Source organism: Hypanus sabinus, unplaced genomic scaffold, assembly GCF_030144855.1.
Source record: "Hypanus sabinus isolate sHypSab1 unplaced genomic scaffold, sHypSab1.hap1 scaffold_486, whole genome shotgun sequence".
Classification (NCBI taxonomy): Eukaryota; Metazoa; Chordata; class Chondrichthyes; order Myliobatiformes; family Dasyatidae; genus Hypanus; species Hypanus sabinus.
Genome location: NW_026781356.1, coordinates 237,755 through 258,514, shown reverse-complemented (window position 1 = coordinate 258,514; position 20,760 = coordinate 237,755).

Sequence of the window (20,760 nt, the reverse complement as noted above, 5' to 3'; positions counted from 1 at the left end):
TGACGGTGAAGGGTGTCCCAGTAAAGGAGGAGAAAATGGCGGCGCGACGCAGCGCGCGCGGCCTCTCTGGAGATGGATATCTATTACTCGTTAAGTAGGGATACGTGCACAATCCTGATTTGATGGAGACAGACGTGAGAGCGTGTAGGAACATCTGGAGAAACTATTGAAATACCCGCTTCACTGCCGTTGCGACTGTGCGGTATTCAATCTCCGGAGAAGAAGGCCGCTGAGACCTACGTTTTGCTTGTTTCGGCGGCCGGGACGAGGTCGAAGGGGCTCCACAGAGGATTCCGCTCGGGGGGCGATATCAGAGGGACTTGTCGGAGGCTCGAAGTTTTCGGACGGACTCCGTGTCGGCTGTCGTCGGGTACTATCGAGGCATTAGTTGGCAGTGCCTGGAAGTTTATGGCAGGGAGAGATACTCCCTTTTGCTGCCTGATATCGGGACTATCGGGACTGGAGACTTTTTTACTAAACCTTGCCCATGGTCTGTTTTTTATCAAATTACGGTATTACTTTGCACTACTGTGACTATATGCTACAATTATTTGGTTTTGTCAGTTTGTCTCTGGTTTCTCGTTTTTTTTAAATTTTGTGATATCACTCTGGAGGAGCATTGTATCATTTCTTAATGCATGCATTTCTCAATGATAATAAACGAGTGTCCTCATAATACAAAAAAATCTAAAGGATGCGCGTGTGGTTCATTGGGAGGCGCCACCTTGAGGGGCGTGTCGGTGTCACGCTGAAGGGTGTATCAATGTCCCGATGATGGTTTTGTGGTTACCATGGGGGTCTGCGTCAGTATCGTGCGGGGCATGTCAGAGTTGATGAGAAGGACGTGTCGCTGTCACTGTGACAGGAGTTTCTCTGCCCCGGAGAGAGGTGTACAGGGATACAATCAATTGTAACTCGATGTCAAGGCGAAGAAAATGTCAGGGTGAAGGGCCTTGTCGTTTCACCGTGGGTGGAGTGTCTGTGTCATGGTGTGTTGTTCTCAAGTATGTCTGTGTCACGGTGATAGACATGTCATTGCCGCGCTGTGTGTGAGAGTATCACGCTGAACTCTGTGACGGTGTCACGGAGAGGAAGATGTCGATATCATTGTAAATTTAGGTGTCGGTATCACGTTCAGGGGTTTCCCTGTGTCAGGGTGAGGCGTGGGTAATTGCCTCAGTGAGCTAGGTTGAGGACCGGTACCGTCTCGGTAAGGGGTGTTACAGTGACGTGTGAGTATTTGTCACGGTGCGGTGCAGAGCGAATCACGTTGAGGAGCGTGAAGGTGTCCCGGTGTATTGTGCCCCAGTGTTACGGTGAAGAGCTTGTCGGTGTCAGTGTGAGGTGTGTTTTGCTGTGGCCCTGAGGAGTTTATCAGTGATACGGTCAGGAGAATGTCGATGTTTCAGTGAGGGGTGCGTTGCAGTCAGTGCGACTGTCATGTGTGTGTCCCGGAGATGATCGTGTCAGTGTCGCGGTTAGGAGTGTTCTTGTGTCTAATTGAAGTTCGTGACCGTGACAGTGCTGCTGATATTATAGTGAACAGAACGTGTCCTGATTGTGTTATGGTTAAGTCCGTGTTTTTATTACGGTGAGCGGTGTGTCCGTGTTTTGGTGATGGGTTTTAAACGGTGTTACAGTGAGGGGCGTGTGGGTATCATTATTTAGCGTCTGACTCCACCGGGAGCCCATTCCACTCACCACGGATCGACAGTCCGACCACAATCACGATGAGGCAGAGTCGGCAGATCAGACGGTACGGTCTATTTCCGATCTTCACTTTCGACTTCCGTTCTTGCGCAGCTGTGGCGAGACCATACGACCATAAGACCATAAGATTAGGTTGCAGAAGTAGGCCACTCGGGCCATCGAGTCTGCTCCGCCATTCAATCATCCCCACTCCTCTGCCTACTTCCTATACTCTTTGAAACGCTGTCTCCACAGGAACCTGTCTATCTCTGCCTTAGATGCACTCAGTAGCTTGGCTTCCGCAGCAGCTGGTAGTAAAAAAAAAATCCACAGATTTTCCACCCTCTGACTAAAGTAATTTCTCCGCATCTCAGTTCTAAAAGAATGAGCTTCAATCCTGAAGTTGTGACTTCTTGTCCTGGAATTCCTCACTACGGGAAGGAGCATTTCCATATCTAGTGTGTTCAGGACTTTCATCATTCGGAATGTTTCTATCAGATCCTCCCTCATTCTCCTGAACTCCAGGGAATGCAGCCCAAGAGCTGCCGAACGTTTCTCATGCCGAAACCCTTTCGTTCCTGGAATCATTCTCGGGAATCTTCCCTCAACCCTCTCGAATGGAACAAAGGGGAAATCATGCCTGAATAATCTTCTGCAATTTGTTGAGGATGTAATTCTGAAAATGAACAAGGGAGATCCGGTGGATGTAGTGTACCTGGACTTTCAGAAAGCCTTTGATAAGGCCCCACTGAGGAGATTAGTGGGCAAAATTAGAGCACATGGTATTGGGTTAGGGTACTAACATGGATGTAAAACTGGTTGGCAGACAGGAAACAAAGAGTAGGGATAAACGAATCCTTTTCAGAATGGCAGGCAGTGACTTGTGAGGTACCGCAAGGCTCGGTGCTGGGACCGCAGCTATTTACAATATAAATCAATGATTTAGATAAAGGTATTAAACGTACCTTAGCGAATTTGCAGGCACAAAGCTGGTGGCGGTGTGAAATATGAGGAGGATGATAGGAGATTGCAGAGTGACTTGGGCAGGTTGCGTGAGTGGCCAGATGCATGGCAGATTCAGTTTTATGTGGATAAATGTGAGGTTAACCACTTTGGTGGCAAGAACAGGAAGGGGGACTAATATCTGAAAGGTGTCAAGTTAAGAAAAGGGGATGTACAACGAGATCTAGGTGTTTTTGTACATAAATCACGGAAAGTAAACATGCAGGTACACCTGGCAGTGAAGGAAGCTAGTGGCATGTTGGCCTTCATATCAAGGAGAGTTGAGTATAGGAGCAAAGAGGACCTTCTGCAGTTATACAGGGCCCTGGTGAGACCACAGCTGGAGCATTGTGTTCAGTTTTGGTCTCCAAATTTGAGGAAGGATATTCTTGCTATTGAGGGAGTGCAGCGTAGGCACAAGGTTAATTCGCAGAATGGCGTGACTGTCATATGTTGAAAGATTGAATCGACAGGGCTTGCATACACTGGAATGTAGAAGGATGAGAGGGGACATGATTGAGACATATGAGATTATTAAGTGCTTGGACCCGTTAGAGGCAGGAATTATGTTCCTGATGTTCGTGGAGCCCAGACCCTGAGGCCTCAGTTTAAGAATAAGAGGTACACCATTTAGAACGGAGTTCAGGAAAACACTTTCCCCCAGAGAGCTGAGGATCTATGGAATGCTGTCCCTCAGAAGACAGTGGAGGCCAATTCTCTGGATGCTTTCAAGAAAGAGTTAGACAGAGTTCTTCAAGATAGCGGAGTCAAGGGATCTGGGGAGAAAGCAGGAACGGGGTACTGTTTGTGGATGATCAGCCATGATCAGATTGAGTGCCGCTCCTGGTTCCATTTTCCGAATGGCCTACTCCTGCATCTATTGTCTATTGACTATAATATCAGTATGAATATGGAGATTAAAACAGCAAAAACAAACCTCTAAGTGTGGTCTTATGAGTGCATTTTGGTGCCTCATAAACACATTCCTGCTCTTTTATTCTGTACATCTAGAACTGAATGTCAACATTTCATTCGCTTTCTTCACTACTGACCGAAACTGGAAATTAATCTTTAGGGTACCTTGCACAAGTACTCCCAAGTACGTTTGCATCTCTACATTTTGAATTTTCTCCGCATCTAAATAATAGTCTGTTGAATTAATTCATCCACCCAAGTGCATGACCATATACTTTCCAACACTGTATTTCATTTACCACTGCTTTGTCCATTCTTCTAAACTACTGAAGTCTCTCTGTTTCTTCAACACTAGCAGTTCATCCACATATCTGTGCAGCATCGGCTGCAGAAAAGGTGGACGCTATGGAGGGATTGTCTAATGAGTCTCTTTTGTGGAGGTTTGGAACTGGAAGTGGTCAATAAATTTACAGTTTTATTTTATAGGCCGCCCAAGAGTAACAGGGATATTGAGGAGCAGATATGGCAACAGATCCAGGAAATGTATACTATCAAAATTGCTGCGATGGGAGATATTACTTTCCCAAGTATCGATTGACATCTCTCTAGAACAAGGGGTTTATATGGGGTAGAGTTTATTAGCTGTGTTCAGGAAGATAGAGAAGCCTACACGAGAAGAGGCTGTATTTGATTTGGTATTGGTGAATCAACGTGGCCAAGTGTCAGAAATCTCAGTTGGAAAGCATTTTTGAGAGATTGATCATAATTCTATCACCTATCCAACGGTACTGTAGAGTGATAGGAGCAGACAAATTAGAAAAACGTTTAACTGGAGTAAGGGGAATTACGAGGCTATCAGGCAGGAAATTGGAATCTTAAATAAGAAACAGATGATACCAGTAAAAAGTACGGATGAAATCTGGCAAATGTTTAGAGGATATTTGTGTGGAGTTCTACATAGGCACATTCCAATGAGACTGGGATGATATGGTAAGGTACAGGAACAGTGGTGTACCAAGGCTGTACTAAATCTAGTCAAGAAGAATAGAAACAGCTTGCAAAAAGGTCCGAGAGCTAGGTAATGTTAGAGATCTAGAAGATTGTAAGGCTAACAGGAAAGAACTTAAAAGGGAATTTCGGAGAGCCAGAAAGGGGCCAAGTGAAGTCTTGGCGTGCATGATTAAGGAGCACCCCTAGGGATTCTGCAGGTAAGAAAAGAGTAAGAGGATAAGACGTGAAAGAATAGGACCTATCAAATGTGACAGTGGGTTAACTGTGTATGGAGCCGGATGAAATAGCGAAGGTACTTATTGAACATTTTGCTTCGGTATTCACTATGGAAAATAATCTTCTTGACAGTAGTTATGACGCAGCAGGCTGAAAAGCTTCAGCACTTAGATATGAAGAAAACGGATGTGCTGGAGATTTTGAAAAGCATCAAGTTGGATAAGTTGCCGGGACCGGATGGCATGTACCTCCGATTACTGTGGGAGGCGATGGAGGAGATTGCTGAACCTCTGGTGATGATCTTTGTATGATCAATGGAAACAGGAGAGGTTCCGGAGGATTGGAGGGTTGAGGATGTTGTTCCTTTATTCAAGAAAGGAAGTAGAGATAGCCCAGGAAATTATACTCAAGTAAGTCGTACCCCAGTGGTTGGTAAGTTGATGGAGAGAATCCTGAGAGGCAGGATTTTTGAACATTTGGAGAGCTATAACATGATTAGGAGTAGTCAGCATGGCTTTGTCAAGAGCAGGTTGTGCGTTACGAGCCTGATTGAATTTTATGAGGATGTGACTAAACACATTGATGAAGGAAAAGCAGTAGATGTAGTGTATATGGGTTTCAGCAAGGCATTTGATAAGGTACCCCATGCAAGGCTTGTTGAGAAAGTAAAGAGGCATGGGATCCAAGCGTCATTGCTTTGTGGATCGAGAACCGGCTTGCCCACAGAAGGCAAAGTGTGATTGTAGGCGGGTCATTTTTTGCATGGAGGGTTGTCACCAGTGGAGTGACTCAGGAATCTGTTCTGGGACCCTTACTCATGGTGATTTTAATAAATGCCCTGGATGAGGAAGTGGAGAGATGGGCTAGTAGGTTTGCAGATTACACAAAGGTTGGAGGTTTTGTGGATAGTGTGGAGGGCTGTCAGTGATTACAGCGGGACATTGATACAATGCACAACTGTGCTGAGAAGTGGCAGATGGAGTTCAACCCAGATAAGTTTGAAGTGCTTCATTTTGGTAGGTCAAATAAGGTGACAGCATATAGTATTAATTGTAAGACACTTGGCGGTGTGGAAGATCAGAGGGATCTTGGGGTCCGAGTCCCTAGGACGCTCAGAACATCTGCACAGGTTGACTCTGCGGTTACGATGGCCATCATCAATCGTGGAAGTGAATTTACGAGCCAAGATGTAATGTTGCAGCTCTATAGGAACTTGCTAAGACTCACCCGGAGTTCTGTGCTCAGCTCTCGTCGCCTTACTATAGGAAGGATGGGAAAACCGTAGAAACGGAGCAGAGGATAGTTACAAGGATTTTACCTGGATTGGGGAGCATGCCTTAAGAGAATAGGTTAAGTGAACTTGGCCTTTTCTCCTTGGAGCGAAGGAGTATGAGTTAGAGCTGACAGACGTGTAAATGATGATGAGAGGCGTTGATCTTTTGGATAGTAAGAGGCTTTCCCCCAGGGATGCAATGGTTCCCAAAGATGACACAGTTTCAAGGAGATGTGGAGTAGGTATAGAGGAGATGTCAGTGGTAAGTTTTTTTTTTAATCAGAGAGTGGAGGGTGCGTTGAGTGGACTGCTGGCAACGGTGGTGGTGGCGAATAAGATAGGGTCGTTTAAGAGGCTTTTAGATTGATACATGGAGCATAGTAAAATAGTGGGCTATAGGTAAGGCTAGTAATTTCTAAGGTACGGCCATGTTCGGCATAAGCTAGTGTGCCAAAGGGACTGTACTGTGCAGTAGATTTTCTATGTTTCTATGTTTACCCATATGTTATAACGTCTATGGAACGAGCTGCCGGAGGAAGTGGTTTATTCGGGTACATTAGGAACGTGGAGACTTGGGGGCATGACTTGTGAGACTCTCCAGAATGACGTCAATACTGCGACCACTGACCTGTCTGTGCAGTGATTGTCTGCTCGCCAGGATGCGAGACGTTGCGGTGATCCTCAAACTCAGCAATGAGGGGTTCGGCTTTCGAAAAGTTCAGTTCTGCATAGGTGGAGATCAGACCGTCTGGGGAGGAAAGACGGAGAATATGAGTGTGTGTGTGTGTGTGTGTGTGTGTGTGTGAGTGAGAGAGAGAGAGAGAGAGAGAGAGAGAGAGAGAGAGAGAGAGAGAGAGAGAGAGAGAGAGAGAGAGAGAGAGTGAAGCAAATGGATGGAAGACGATGAGTGAAGGAACATTGACAGGGTGAGAGAGAGAGAATAAGTGGGGAGAGGTAGAAGTGAGGACAAGTGTGGACGGGTGAAGAGACAAGGAGAGCGAGGGAGACAGAGTGAGAGAGGGGAAAACAGAAGGATAATAGAGACCGGAGAGTGCGCGAAGCAGAAAGAGGGGATTGGTGGGTAGAGAAAAGGAGAGTGTGTGGAGTGGGAGTGAGTGGAAAATGGTGGGGGGGGGGAAGCGAGAGGGGATGGACACGGAAATCAATTGAGAGAGATAATAGGTAGCGAGAGGATGCGGGAAGAGGAAGAGCGGGAGAGGGGCGGTGTGATAGAGGGGCTGTAGAGCGTTTGAACAGAGAGAGAATGAAGGAGAGAGTCGGTAGAAAGTGTGAGATGAGGGAAAGAGTGGGGAGAGAAGGGGTTGAGAGATGGAGAGAGGCAAAGACGTAAGGTGAAAGTCGAGAAAGAAGGGGAATAGAGGAAGAAGTGTGAGAAAATGTGGAGAGAGAGGATGAACAAGAGGGACGGGCGAGAACGGGGGAAATTGGTAGAGGTTTAGTGAGGTAGTAGGAGAAAGAGGGCAGTGAGGAGATGGAGAGAGGGAATAGAGACTGGGGTAAGTAAGAGTAGAGTGAGATTTTAATTTTATATTGCGTCCCTCCCACTGTCCTATATCCTCATCAGTCCTCGCTCGGTTTTTCCTGCTCTCTGCCATCCCCACAGCGCTCCTTTCTTAATGTCTCCTGCTCAACACCCCTCCCGCAGTACAACTAACATAACGCCCTTGCGATGACATTCGCTCTTTACTGACTCCTCCCACAATACTCTCTCTTCATCCTATTCCATATGACTCCCTCTATACCTCCCCTCCCCAGCTATGTCTCCACTCCCCCACCCCGAGTGCAGGCTCTGCGCCAATCCTCCAACAGTGCTCCCTCCTCATCGCCTATCCCACCTTTCAGCTGGGGACAGAATAGTGAACCCAGGGATCGTGGGTTCGTGGGGTCCCTCTGACTGATGGTTAGGTTCAATTGAGCGCCTTCCCTGAGATCTCCCGACATGAGCGAACACGTCACCTAACGGCGGTCAAACTGACAGAGATGAAACTGACCTCCACCTGTCCGGAGCCGGGAAACAGAGATGGTCCTGAGATTAAGTTCCACGTACGATACATCAGGTTCAGCTGGGGACAGAACATTGAGAGTCCGTGAGGCTCCCTCTACCCGTCCGGTCGCACACACCCGGGATCAAACTCAGAATGGAGCTCTCTCTACCCCCATTTTTATCTGACCCACTCACCGTTGGAAGGAGACCGTGCATCCGTTTCTGCAAACCTCACGTTGACGTAGGTTTTGCCCTCATCCATCTTGTACAGCACTCTCTGCGTCTCTGAGCTGACAACGACCGTTGTCGGAGGAAACCCGTGATGAGAAGGCGGTCAAACCGACACCAGCAAACTCCAGGTGGACAGCTGATAAAGAGAGGAACCGAGAGCAGGGAGAGGAATTGCGGAGAGGACAGAGAATGCGGAAATGAGAGTGCGTTGCTGAGAGAGATTAGAGTGGTGGGAGCTGGGAGAATATTGACAGTGGGGAGAAAGAGAGGGAGGGGTGAGAGGGGATGATTAGGGATCAGCGGAGAAGAGGTGAGGGGAGTGTACAGAAGGTCGAGGGGGTGAGAGAAGGGGTAGAGTGTGGAGAGAGATGGAAGCTAAGCGTGACAGAAATGGGGAAACAGGAGTAGGTAGCAGCGATGTACAGAATAGAGGGTGAGGACTTTCGGCGAAAAATTGGGAAAGCGGGAGAAAAGAGGCGGTGAACGGGAGAAAGAGAGGGAGGGGGGAGCCGGAAAGCGAAGTGGAGGAGAGAGAAGGGGAGAGTGAGCGCTTCAGAGAGTAAAAAGAGAACCGTGGGAAGGGATGGAAGAGAGGAATATAGACGGATTGAGAGCGGAAGATAAACAGGGGGAGGAAAAGATAAGGAATGGAAGGAAGAGAGAAAATATTGAGGGCAGGAGGGAATGTCGGAGGGATTTGTGTCACTCATACATAACTTGTATTTCCCGGGAGATATGCAGCCACCGTTGGTTCATGGATTGGACGTTGGTCTGTTCCTGCTCATCGCCGGGGCTCCAGGCCTTCAGTCCGCGAGAAGCCACGACCCCAGGTCAAAGCCCGAACACGCACCGAAGTGAGTGAGGTCACACCGCACTCCGAGTGAAGTAAACTCGTTGCATCCACATGGTTTCCTCGCCTCCGGCATCCAGTGGCCCTTCTTCTCCCTATCTCTCTCTCACTCACTCTCTCTTTCTCTCGTTCTCTTTCTCCATACTTCCATCACTCTCCGCTTTCCCCACCATTTCTCTCTCTCTCCTACATTCCTCCCTTCCTTGCATTAGGAGAAACTTGAGGGATCGTCCACACATTCGCGGCTCAGCTCCCAGTGGAACAACTTCGCTGCTTCTATCTTATCTATCTCTTTTTTGATCTGTTTCTCTAAGATCTCCTCCCTTTCTTTGGATTCCAATGAGTACAGCGCCAGGCGACTCGATCTCTCCTCATTTTCTCCGCCCCCCATCTCTGAAATGAACCTAGTGAGCCTCTTCTGCACCTCCTCCAAGTCCAGTATATCCTTCCTCAAGTAAGGACACCAGAACTGCCCGCAGCATTCCAGGGGTGGTTCCACCAGGACCCTGTACAGTTCCATCATAACCTCCCTGCGCTTTAGTTCAGCCCCTCTCATAATGAAAGCCAAGATTTCATTTGCCTTCCTGACAGTCTGCTTCACCTGCAAACCAAACCAGACCGTGATTCATGTAGGGGAACTTGTAAGTCCCTCTGCATAGCAGCACGCTGCAATATTTTACCACTTAAGTAATAATCTGCTCTTCTGTATTTTCTTCCTGCCAAAGAGGATGACATCCCATTTACTAACATTGTATTCCATCTGCCAGACTCTCGCCCACACAACCTATCTATATCTCAATGTGGACTCTAAGTATCTTCTGCACAATTTGATTTTCCAGTCAATTTAGTATCATCAGCAAACCTAGGTACACGACACTCTATCCTATCTTCCAGAACGTTAATGAATATCGTGAACAGTTGTGTAACATCAGCCATCTTCGTGACACTATACTCGGACCTCTCTTCCAGATCGTAAATATATATCGTGAGCAGTTGTGGGACCAGAACCGACGCCTGCGGCACACTGCTCACCACCGATTGCCAAACAGAGTCATGCCCATGTATCCCAGCACTCTGCTTTCTTCCAGTGAGCCACTCCTCCATTCCTACGAATCTCTCCCGCATCCATCATTCAGTGAGCCACTCCTCCACCCATGGGAATCTCTCCCGCATCCATCATTCAGTGAGCCACTCCTCCACCCATGCGAATCTCTCCCGGATCCATCATTCAGTGAGCCACTCCTCCACCCATGGGAATCGCTCCCGCATCCATCATTCAGTGAGGCCTGCAACATCACACCTGCCAATCTGCAACTGCGCTGCGAGTTCATCTTCTTATTCCGTGTACCGTGTGCATTCAAATATAACATCTCCAGTGCTGCATCCATCCTCCCCGATTCTGTCCACCTTCTACTGTGCAACTCATCCCACTGACTACTGTTACGTATTCAGGCAATAATAAACATATGAGTTCGGCAAGGGTTTTTATAACAAACAACACTTTTACTGTACACTGAAAACAAACCCCCCAAAAGTAAACAAACACTAACGTAACCGGAAATCAGCTGCTGTGCGGCAGCTTGAAAAGTTCTTAAAGCGATGTTGCAAAAACAGTTCTTTAAAGTACAAATGTTCGAAATGCTCACAGTCCATTTAAAAGGAGAGACTTTATAAGACAATTTAAATTCTCTTTCACGTCATTTTGCTTCGATCCCCGATGTCGAACTTTTCCCACGAAGAATTAACGAAACGAAAAGAAACGGCTTAAAGGCACTGACCTTTCCTTTATCACAATGTCCTCAATTTTCTGCTATCCCGCAGAGATTAACACGAGAACAGTCAACGAATTCCTTCCGAATAAGATTAAACAAGGTCGAACCCGTTTCACTGTCGAAAATCGATTCTCCTCGATCTTTAACTCCCGAACTTTGATCTTCATTCTCCACTGATTCTCAACTAGCAGTATCGTAAAGACACTGCTGGCAATGACCTTTTAACCTTTAGGCATTAGATAAAAAAATCATCCTTCAACTAAACTGCGTCATCACATTAAATCACGCAGTGGCATAAAGTTAACTTGTCAAATCCAGCCACGAACTGCCCCCCCCCCCCCACACCTCACAGGTTGGTGTCTTCCTTTTATAACCTGTAAAAACAACCTGTCACATGATCTCTACTGGCGGGAAAATGACGTCACTCCACCATCACAAGACCATTACCTCAAGTCCAGTGTTGCTTCAACCCCAGTCACTTGACAAGGGTACCACTATCATGTGTCACGAGTACGTAATACTACAAATTTGCCCTGTCCATAGCCTCTTCTCTCTACACATTTCCTCTGTTTGAAACCAGTAAACTCATCTTCAACACAATTATCCGCCTTCCCTCCGATCCTTCATTCATTGAAACACATGGGTGTTAGATGATCTATACTGGACCCAACACTGGACCCGCTTCACTTTGTCTCTTTCCGGAATAGGTCCATGGTGGGTGAAATCTCACTTGCTCTTCTCAGGACCTTGGACCATCTGGACAAAAGCAATACCTACGACAGGCTGCGGTTTATCGACAACAGCTCAGCTTTCAGTTCTAATCAACAAGCTCCAAACCCAGAGGGAGGTATCTTCCTCTGCAACGGAATGTTTAACGTTCTCTTCGGGAAACCACAGTCAGTGTAGATCGGTCACAGCTTTTCAGATCTACAGGTGGTTTTGAAGACAGATTCGGCAACTGGACAAAGCAGTTCCGGATGGATTACAGTGAGGGGACGGTTATGGTCATGGACAAGAAATAAAATCATTGACGATTCTCTAAATTGGGAGAAATATTAAATAGCTGCGGGGCAAAAGGATTTGGGAACCTCGTGCGCAATTCCCTGATGGTTAATTTAAAGGTGGATTGGTGGTAATGGAGGGAAATAGAAGGTTAGGATTCAGTTCCAGAGGACGAAAATCTAAGTTCGCATGCACGAGAGCAGATATTTTAAGGTGTTTGGATGTAGGTACAGAGTAGATGACAGGGGTACGTAGTGTTTTGCAGTAGTGGTGAGAGCGTGGAGTGGGCTACAAGCCACGGGGGTGGAGGCAGAATCGATTAGGGTCTTTTACGAGACTTCTGGATAGGCACATAAACCTTGGAAAAATAGGCTATGGGTAACAATGGGTAATTTCTAAGGTATGTACATGTTCGGCACAACTTAGTGGGGCAAAGACCATTATTGTGCTTTTGGTTCTCTATGTTTTATTTTTCTTTCCTTCTTTTTGAATCATTAAGTTTCAAATAGGTAAACATGACAAAAATGATAATGATATCAAGAAATCGGGATTACATTAATAACGGTCAAAATGTACAAACACTTTTTCAAAGTAACAATGTAGTTTAGACTCCCAATCTCTTAGTAACTAATCATGGAAAAGATATTTTATAAAGAAAGAAAAAAAAGAACCCTAAACTATATTAAAAAAAATCTAAAAGAAAACAAAGTAAGAATGTTTGGGCTGCCTTATTTCATCGCCTAAAATTATGATTTTTCTTTAACTCCGCTCCACGAGACCTAAGAAAGAAATTACTAAAAAAGGATTCAGAAAGTGTCAGCGTATATCATAAGAAAATATTCAATGTGGCATCTAAGTCTCTTCAAATTTAACGGAAGGTTCGATAGTAACACTCCTATTTTTTTTTTTCAAGATTTAACTGGCGATCGTTTGGGAAAGCCATTGAAATGTGGTAGGAGTATTGGAATCTTTCCATTTAAGTAAAATGGATCTACTGCCTAATAATTTAACAAATGCAATTGAACGACAAGAGCTGATGAGGATAAATGACTGGAGTCTATTACTGGTAGTACAAGATATTGCTGTAGTAGGATGAGATTGTAAAGCTACACTCAGAACTCTTGAAATGATATCAACAATATATTTCCAACATTTTACAATGAGAGAGCAAGACCAGAACAGATGTGACAGTGGAGCTACTTCAGAATTACATCTATCACAAACAAGATTTATATGGAAGATAAAACGAGCTAACTTATCCTTGGATATATGAGCCCAATGAAATACATTAAATTGTATCAATACTTCTGGCACAAATTGAAGAAGTATTAACTAGTTGAATTGTCTCCCATTTATTTGTAGATAAAGATATTTGAAATTCTCTTTATCACACAATCTATATTTTATCGGAAGTACCTAAGGGTATTTTTATAATTAAAACATAAATAAATGCTATTAATCTCTTCTGATATGGATTTAAACTTTTTTGTTTGCTTCTGTAATTTCAATTTGATGCGATTTGGGAAAGGGAACTAAAGTAGCGTTCAGAAAGTTTCTAATCTGTAAATATCTGAAAAGTGCTACCAAGGCAACATATTTGTTAGTCAACTTTTCAAAGAACATAAAAAAATCATCCATGAATAAATCAAGGAAACATAAGGAAACATTCTTTGCTTTCCATAAAAGGACAAAAGCTTGATCAATTCTTAATGGTTGAAAGAAAACAATGGATATAATAGCACTTGACAGGATATATTTACTCAATCCAAAAAATTTCTAAATTGAAATCATATTAGTATTGTGTATTTATTTATTCGATTTATCATTGTCAGCACCTTTGTCCAAAACGTTACATATGGAATATTTGTTGCACAAATGTAAACTCCAAGATTCGGCAAAGCCAAACCGCCTTCCTTTTTTGATTTCTGTAAATACTATTTCTATTCTGCCATATATACGTAGAAATGTTCGAATCAGTAATATCAAAAAACAAAGATTTAAGAAAGAAAATTGATACCGCCTGAAACATGTGCAGATATTTAGGTAAAATAATCATCTTAATAGCATTAATTCGACCAATCAAAGATAAGTACAATTGGGACCATTTAATAAACAGCTGTTGGACATGGATAATTAAAGGTAAAATAATTAAATGATTTGGTCTTTATGCTTCTTAGTATTTTACCACCCAAATAAATAAAGTAATCAGCAAGTAATGTAAAAGGTGATTGTCTATAAATTTTAACTTGCATATTTAATGGAAAAGCACACTCTGATTAAAATTCAATTTGTAACCAGAAAAAAAAGCTACTAGACTGATGAAGTAGAGTTATTACTGCAGTAATGGAGTTCACTGGGTTATAGTTATATAGCAACAGGTCACCTGCATACAGTGATAATTCATGCGTCCAATTCCCATGGATAACACCAAATATATTGGGTGAATCATGAAGAGCGATTTCCAAGGTAACCAGGGCAATATCAAGTAGTAAAGGGCTTAAAGAACAGCCCTATCTAGTACCTCGAAAAAGCCTAAATAAAAGTATCTTTCATAATCGGTAAATACAGCAGCCAAAGGTGTATGATATATCAATTGAATCCGAGATATAAATTTGGGGCTAAAATTAAATTATTCAAGTATATAAATAAATATTCCCATTCAAGTCTGTCAAAAGCCTTCGGGCGTCAGGCGAAACAACACATTCTGCTGTATTAGATGAAGTAGCGATTACAATTTTCATTAACCTCTAATATTAAAATGTGAATAACGATTTTTAATAAATCCTATCTGTTCCTAGGAGACAATTTGTCTTGTACAGTTGCTTGTAACTTTATCTTTCGATTTCATCACTGTTGTCCTGTTTATTTCAAGTTTGAGTCGGAGTGTGTTCGAGAATTTAGTCGCCGCTTGTTTTCATCACCATCTTTGGCTCTCTCGTAACAGAAGGAATTACAACGTTAGGGGTTTGAGTCGATGATGAATCTCATTTATAAACCATAGAAACATAGAACATTACTGCACAGAAACTGGCCTTTAGGCCCTTCTTGGCTGTGCCGAACAATTTTCTGCCTAGTAACACCGACCTACACCTGGACCATATTCTTCCATGCAACTTTCATCCAGGTACCTGTCCAAGATCTTTCGTTAATGTGAAATGTGAGCCTACATTTGTCACGTCATCTGGCAGCTCATTCCACACTCGCACCCCTCTCTGTGTGAAAAAGCCCCACTATAGATCCCTTTAAACTTTTCACCCTTCACCCTTAACCCATGACCTCTGATTTTTTTGTCCCCTCGCCTCAGGGGAAAAAGCCTGCTTGCATTCATTCTATCTATACCCATCATAATTTTATACACCTCTATCATGTCCATCCTCATTCTTCTACGTTCCGGTGAGAAAAGTCCAAAACTATTCAACCATCCTCTGTAACTCAGTTTCTCAAGTCCCGCAACATCCTTGTAAACCTTCTCCGCTCTCTTTCAACCTTATTAATATCCGTTTTGCAATTTGGTGACTAAAACTGCACACAATAGTCCAAATATTCCAATTCTTAGAAAGCCCAATGTACCAAAAGCTCTCTTTACTATCGGATCTATCTGTGAAGCTACATTTATGGAATTATATATCTGTATTCCAAGATCCCTGTTTTCCACTGCAGGCCTCGGTGCCTTACCATTAGCATTGTATGTTCTACCTTGTTTGTTCTTCCTTCCAAAGTGCAATACCTAACACAGTAGTCCATCTGCCATTAATTTGCCATCTCTAAGTCCATCTGTAGCCTGTCTACTTCCTCAAAACTGCCTGCCACTACACTTATACTCATATGGTCTGCAAAATGTGTAGCCACGTTCAGGGATCTATGAACAAGGCCCCTCTGCTCATCGAAACAATTTTGTCTTTAATAGTGTGCTATATGTTTGTATTTGTCCGTGATGAACTCCACTATCAATTCTCCAACCATATCTGCAAGGGATGTCAGCAGAGCGGCAATGGCTTTAATTTCTGGGTGAAATAAATTAGGAAGGTGCAGGACATGTGTTTTCCTAAAAATGGAGGAGTACTCAATTCTCAAGAAGTATTCAATTGTTGCCGAAAAGGGAATTCAAGGCTGTTGTAAAAGCTTAAGCGAGTAGAAACACTTATTTATCAAGGGATCAAAGAGAAATAAAGGCATAGGCATCGGTGCACGGTTAACCCTTGAATTCGTGATCACGTTGCCTTACGACCCCGCCAAAGTCAGATTATATCTTAAATTTATACAGCGAATTTTGGGCCATAGCCAACAGCCAAATATACACACTGAGCGATTTCAGGAAGCACTTGTTGGATATTAGCCAATCTTCGAAGGCTTCCGTGCGGTGCACAAAATTAGAACTGCACATCTGCTGTCAGTTCCTCCATTACCAATGCAGTTTCGCAGAAACGTTAACATTACCTCATTCTTCGTGTAAAATGTGCTTAGCTTTTGTTAGCTCGCACAAGCAAGGCAGCGTCTGCATCTTATCCTGTGGCCTCAGTCTTCCACTAGTCAAGCTGAGCAACAACATTTCGTTTTTGCACAATAAAACAAAGTAACTTATCATGTGAACGTAGGATTTAAAATCAGAATTAGTCCATTTGTCTCATTTAGACCGCTGCACAATTTCAAAGTGTCTGATGCGATTTACTACTCAGCCTCAATCTCGTCCCTTCTTCCAGTATTCCTTCAAGCCCTGGCCAATCAAGAACCTCTGCCATAAACATAAAAAAGTACGTTTTGGCCTCCACGGCCGCCTGTGCCAAATAAATCCACAGATTCACCACTGTCTACCTAAATAAATTTCTCTTCGTCTCTGTTCTAAAAGTCGCTCAATTCTTCCAAGTCTTTGTCCTCTGGTCTTCGACTCCCCAACCAGAGAAACTATCCTCTCCACAACCACTCGATCAAGGAATTTAAATAAATAGATTTCAATGTGGTCACCCGTCTTCCTTCGACATTCAAGTGTGTACAAGCCTAGAGATATCAAGTACTTCTCCTATGAGGCCCTTCAATCTTGTAAGTATTTTTGTGAACCTCGTTTGAACCCTTTCCACTTTGAGCAACATCTTTCTAAGATAAGAGGCACAAAATTGTTCACAATAATCCGCGTGAGGCCTCACCAGCGCTTTATAAAGTCTCAGCATTACACCTTTCCTTCCATATTCGAGTTGAAATGCTGATATGCATTTGTCCTCCTCAAAAACAGACTCAATCTGAGAAAGTTACATCATCGGCATAACATTGTGTGCTGAGGGACCGAGAATGTGCTGTAAATTTCTGTGTTCAACCTGCAAATTAACCTTTGGGGATTACCCATAAGAACTTTAAAGTCCCCTTGAATCAATGATTTTTGTGTTTTCTCTCCATTTAGAAAAGAGTCATCCCTTTAATTTTCTCCCAAAGTGCATGACCATACATATTTGAACACAGCTGTACATCTGCCATTACTTTGCCCTGTCTAAGCACTTCTGCAGCCTGTCTACTTCCTCAAAACTATCTTCCCCTCCACTTATCCTCAGATCGTCTGCAAACTATGGAGCCACGTTCATGGAGCTACATACACGGACCGTAAGATCCCTTTGCTCATCGACACTGTCTTGTCTTTAAGAGTGTGCTATATCTTTCTAATTGTCCTGGTTGAACTCATCTGCCATTTCTCCAACCATATCTGCAAGGGATTTCAGCAGAGCTGCAATTGCTTTCCTTTCTAGGCAAAAAATGAGGAAGGTGCAGGATATGTGTTTTCCAAAAATGAAGAAGTTCTCAGTACTCAGGAAGCATTCAAATTTGGCAGAAAAGGGAACTCAAAGCTCTTGTAAAAGCTAAAGAAAGGGCTTACAAGAAAATAATAAAAAAAAAGTGTGACTGCAATCATCGATGAGGCTCGCGGCTTCATCCGGGTGATGGTAGCCCCTGGCCCGAAAAACTTACGAATTCTCCTTTAGGTGGATGCAGTACAATGTTTAAAAACAGTCCGCAATATGAGAGTAAATGACTGAACTTAAAATGTGTATTTTGACTGTATGGTTAGTAAAGCAACATAAAAAATAAGAAAGGGGCACGTTCTTATAATCAGTCTAATATTCCAACGTTGGACCTCACAGTGTCGTCCATTTGTTCCCGTCGACCTCTTCCGATCGCAGCCGACCCTCGGATCCACTCTCCTCAGACCGCTCCGTCCAGCGGTCACAGAAACAAAGAAACACAGAATGCCCAGATCACAGTACAGGCCCTTCGGCTGACAAACTGTGTGAACATGTCCTTACCTCAGAACCATCCAGCCCTTTTACAGAATGGACTTCTAACTTACCTGGGTTTACCAATAGCTCTCTATTCTCCTGAGCTACATGTACCTGTCCAGGAGCCTGTTAAAAGTGCCTGTCCTGTCGGGCTCCACTACCATGTCCGGCAGCGCATTACGCGCACTCACCACTCTCTCCGTTCAAAACTAAAATACCCTGACATCCCCTCTGTACCGACTTCTAAGCAGCCTCTAGTGCTATCCATTTCACTCCTGGGGGGGGGGGGGGGCAGGCCTCTGACTATCCAAACGATCAATGCCTTTCAGCATCTTAGACACCTTATCAGGTCGTCTGTCATTCTCCGTCGCTCCAAGGAAATATAGCCGAGTTTACTCAACCTATTCTCATAGAGCAGGCTCTCCAATATAGGCAACATCCTTGAAAATCTCCTCTTCATCCTTTCCATCGTTTCCACATCCTTCCTGTAGTGAGGCGACTAGAACTGAGCACAGTATTCCAAGTGGGGTCTGAACATTTGTAATATTACCTCTCTGCTCCTAAACTCAGCTCCTAGAATAAACTAAACTCCTAAAATAGAAGACCAATGCACCGTATGCTTTCTTAAGGACGGAGACAACTTGCGCAGCAGTGTTGAGTGTCCTATGGACTCGAACTCTAAGATGTCTCTGAGGCACCAAACTGCCAAGAATCGTTCCAACATATTGGACGTACAAAAGAGGACTACCTCTCACTTATCCTGGTTGAACACCATCTGCCTCTTCTCAGCCCAGTTTTGCATCCTAGGTCTGTCCCGCTGTAAGCTCGGACAGACCTCATTATTGGGGGCATTTCAACAACCCCAAACATGTATAGTCCGCAAATCTACGAAGCCACACCTCCACACCTTCATCCAGGTAATTTATAAAATCACGAAGAGTAAGGGTCCCAGAACAGATCCCTGAGGAGCTCCACTGTTCACTGGCCTCCATGCAGAATATGACCCATTTAAATCCTTCTGTGGGCAAGCCAGTTCTGCATCCAGAAAGCAAAGTCTCCTTCTGTCCCATCCACCCTTACTTTCCCAATAAAACCTCCATGGGTACGTTATCAAATTATCGTTGAAATCACTCGTTGAAACCTAGATATACTGCGCTACCTTCATCGATATGTTCAGTCACACCATAAAAAAAAAAATCAGTCCGGCTATTAATGCACGACCTACCTTTGAATATCCATGCTGACTATTATTAATTATATCACGCCTCTCTGAATGTTCACAAATCCTGCCTCTCAGGATCTTCTCCTTCAACGTAGCAACCACTGAAGTAAGACTCATTGATCTATAATTTCCTGGGCTAGCTCTACTCCCTTTCGAGAATAAAGGAACAACATCCGCGACCCTCTAATCCCCCGGAACCTTACCCATCCCTATTGATGATACAATCATCATCGCTACTAGTTCAACAATCTGCTCGCTCGGCTCGCACAGTAGCCTGATCCTCCATTCCCTGTGACTTTTGCAACTTGATGCTTTCTAAAAACTCCTGCATTTTGCCTTTATTAATGTGTACATACTCAAGGTTTTCAGTCCGCTCTAAGTCACCCGTACAAACGCCAGAATCCTTTGCCCTGGTGAATTCTGAAGCAAAGTATTCATTATATTCCTCTGCTGTCTACTCCGGTTCCATCCACCCTTTTCCACTGTCATACTTGATTCGTCCCAATCCCTCACGTCTTATCCATTTGTTCTTCACATACTTATCGAGTATGCTGCGGTGCAGCTGAATCCTAACCTCCAAAGGCTTCTTAATGCCACTTCTGGCTCCTAATTTCTTTCTGAAGCTCCTTCCGGCTAGCTTTATAATCTTCCAGATCTCCGTCATCTGCTTAACTTTTAAACTTTTCATAAGGCCTTCTTTTATTATTGACATAACTTCCAACAGCCTTTGTTGACCACGGTTTCTGTACCGTACCATACTTTCCCCTTCTCATTGGAACATGCCTATGCATAACTCCAACCAAATATCCCGTAAACATGTATCATAACTCTTTCTTACAGTTCTGAGAACTCCTGATCCCAATTTATGCTTCTCAATTCCTGCCTGTTAGCCCCGTATTTTGGCTTAATTCAATTAAACGCTTTGCTAACTGATCTGTTCCTATCCCTCTCCAATGTTATGATAAAGGAAGGAGAGTGTGATCACTGTCTCCTTTGAATTCTGATCTGGTGGCCATTACAGATACTTCGATGCCTCAGGGACAGGAATGGTTACTTTCGGGGTCGAGTTTTGAAGTTACAGAAAGACATGGAGGGAGGCAAAAGAGGTGGGGTAGTGGCACTGTTGAACAGAGATCGTGACACAGCTGCAGAAAAGGTGTACGCCATGCCGGAATTCTCTACAGCGTCTCTGAGGATGAAGATTAGTAACAGTAAGGGTTCAATAACTTTAATGGGCGTTTTTATAGGCCGCCCAGTAATAGCAGAGATATCGAGTAGCAGACAGGAAACCCGAGCCTGGAAAGACGCGATA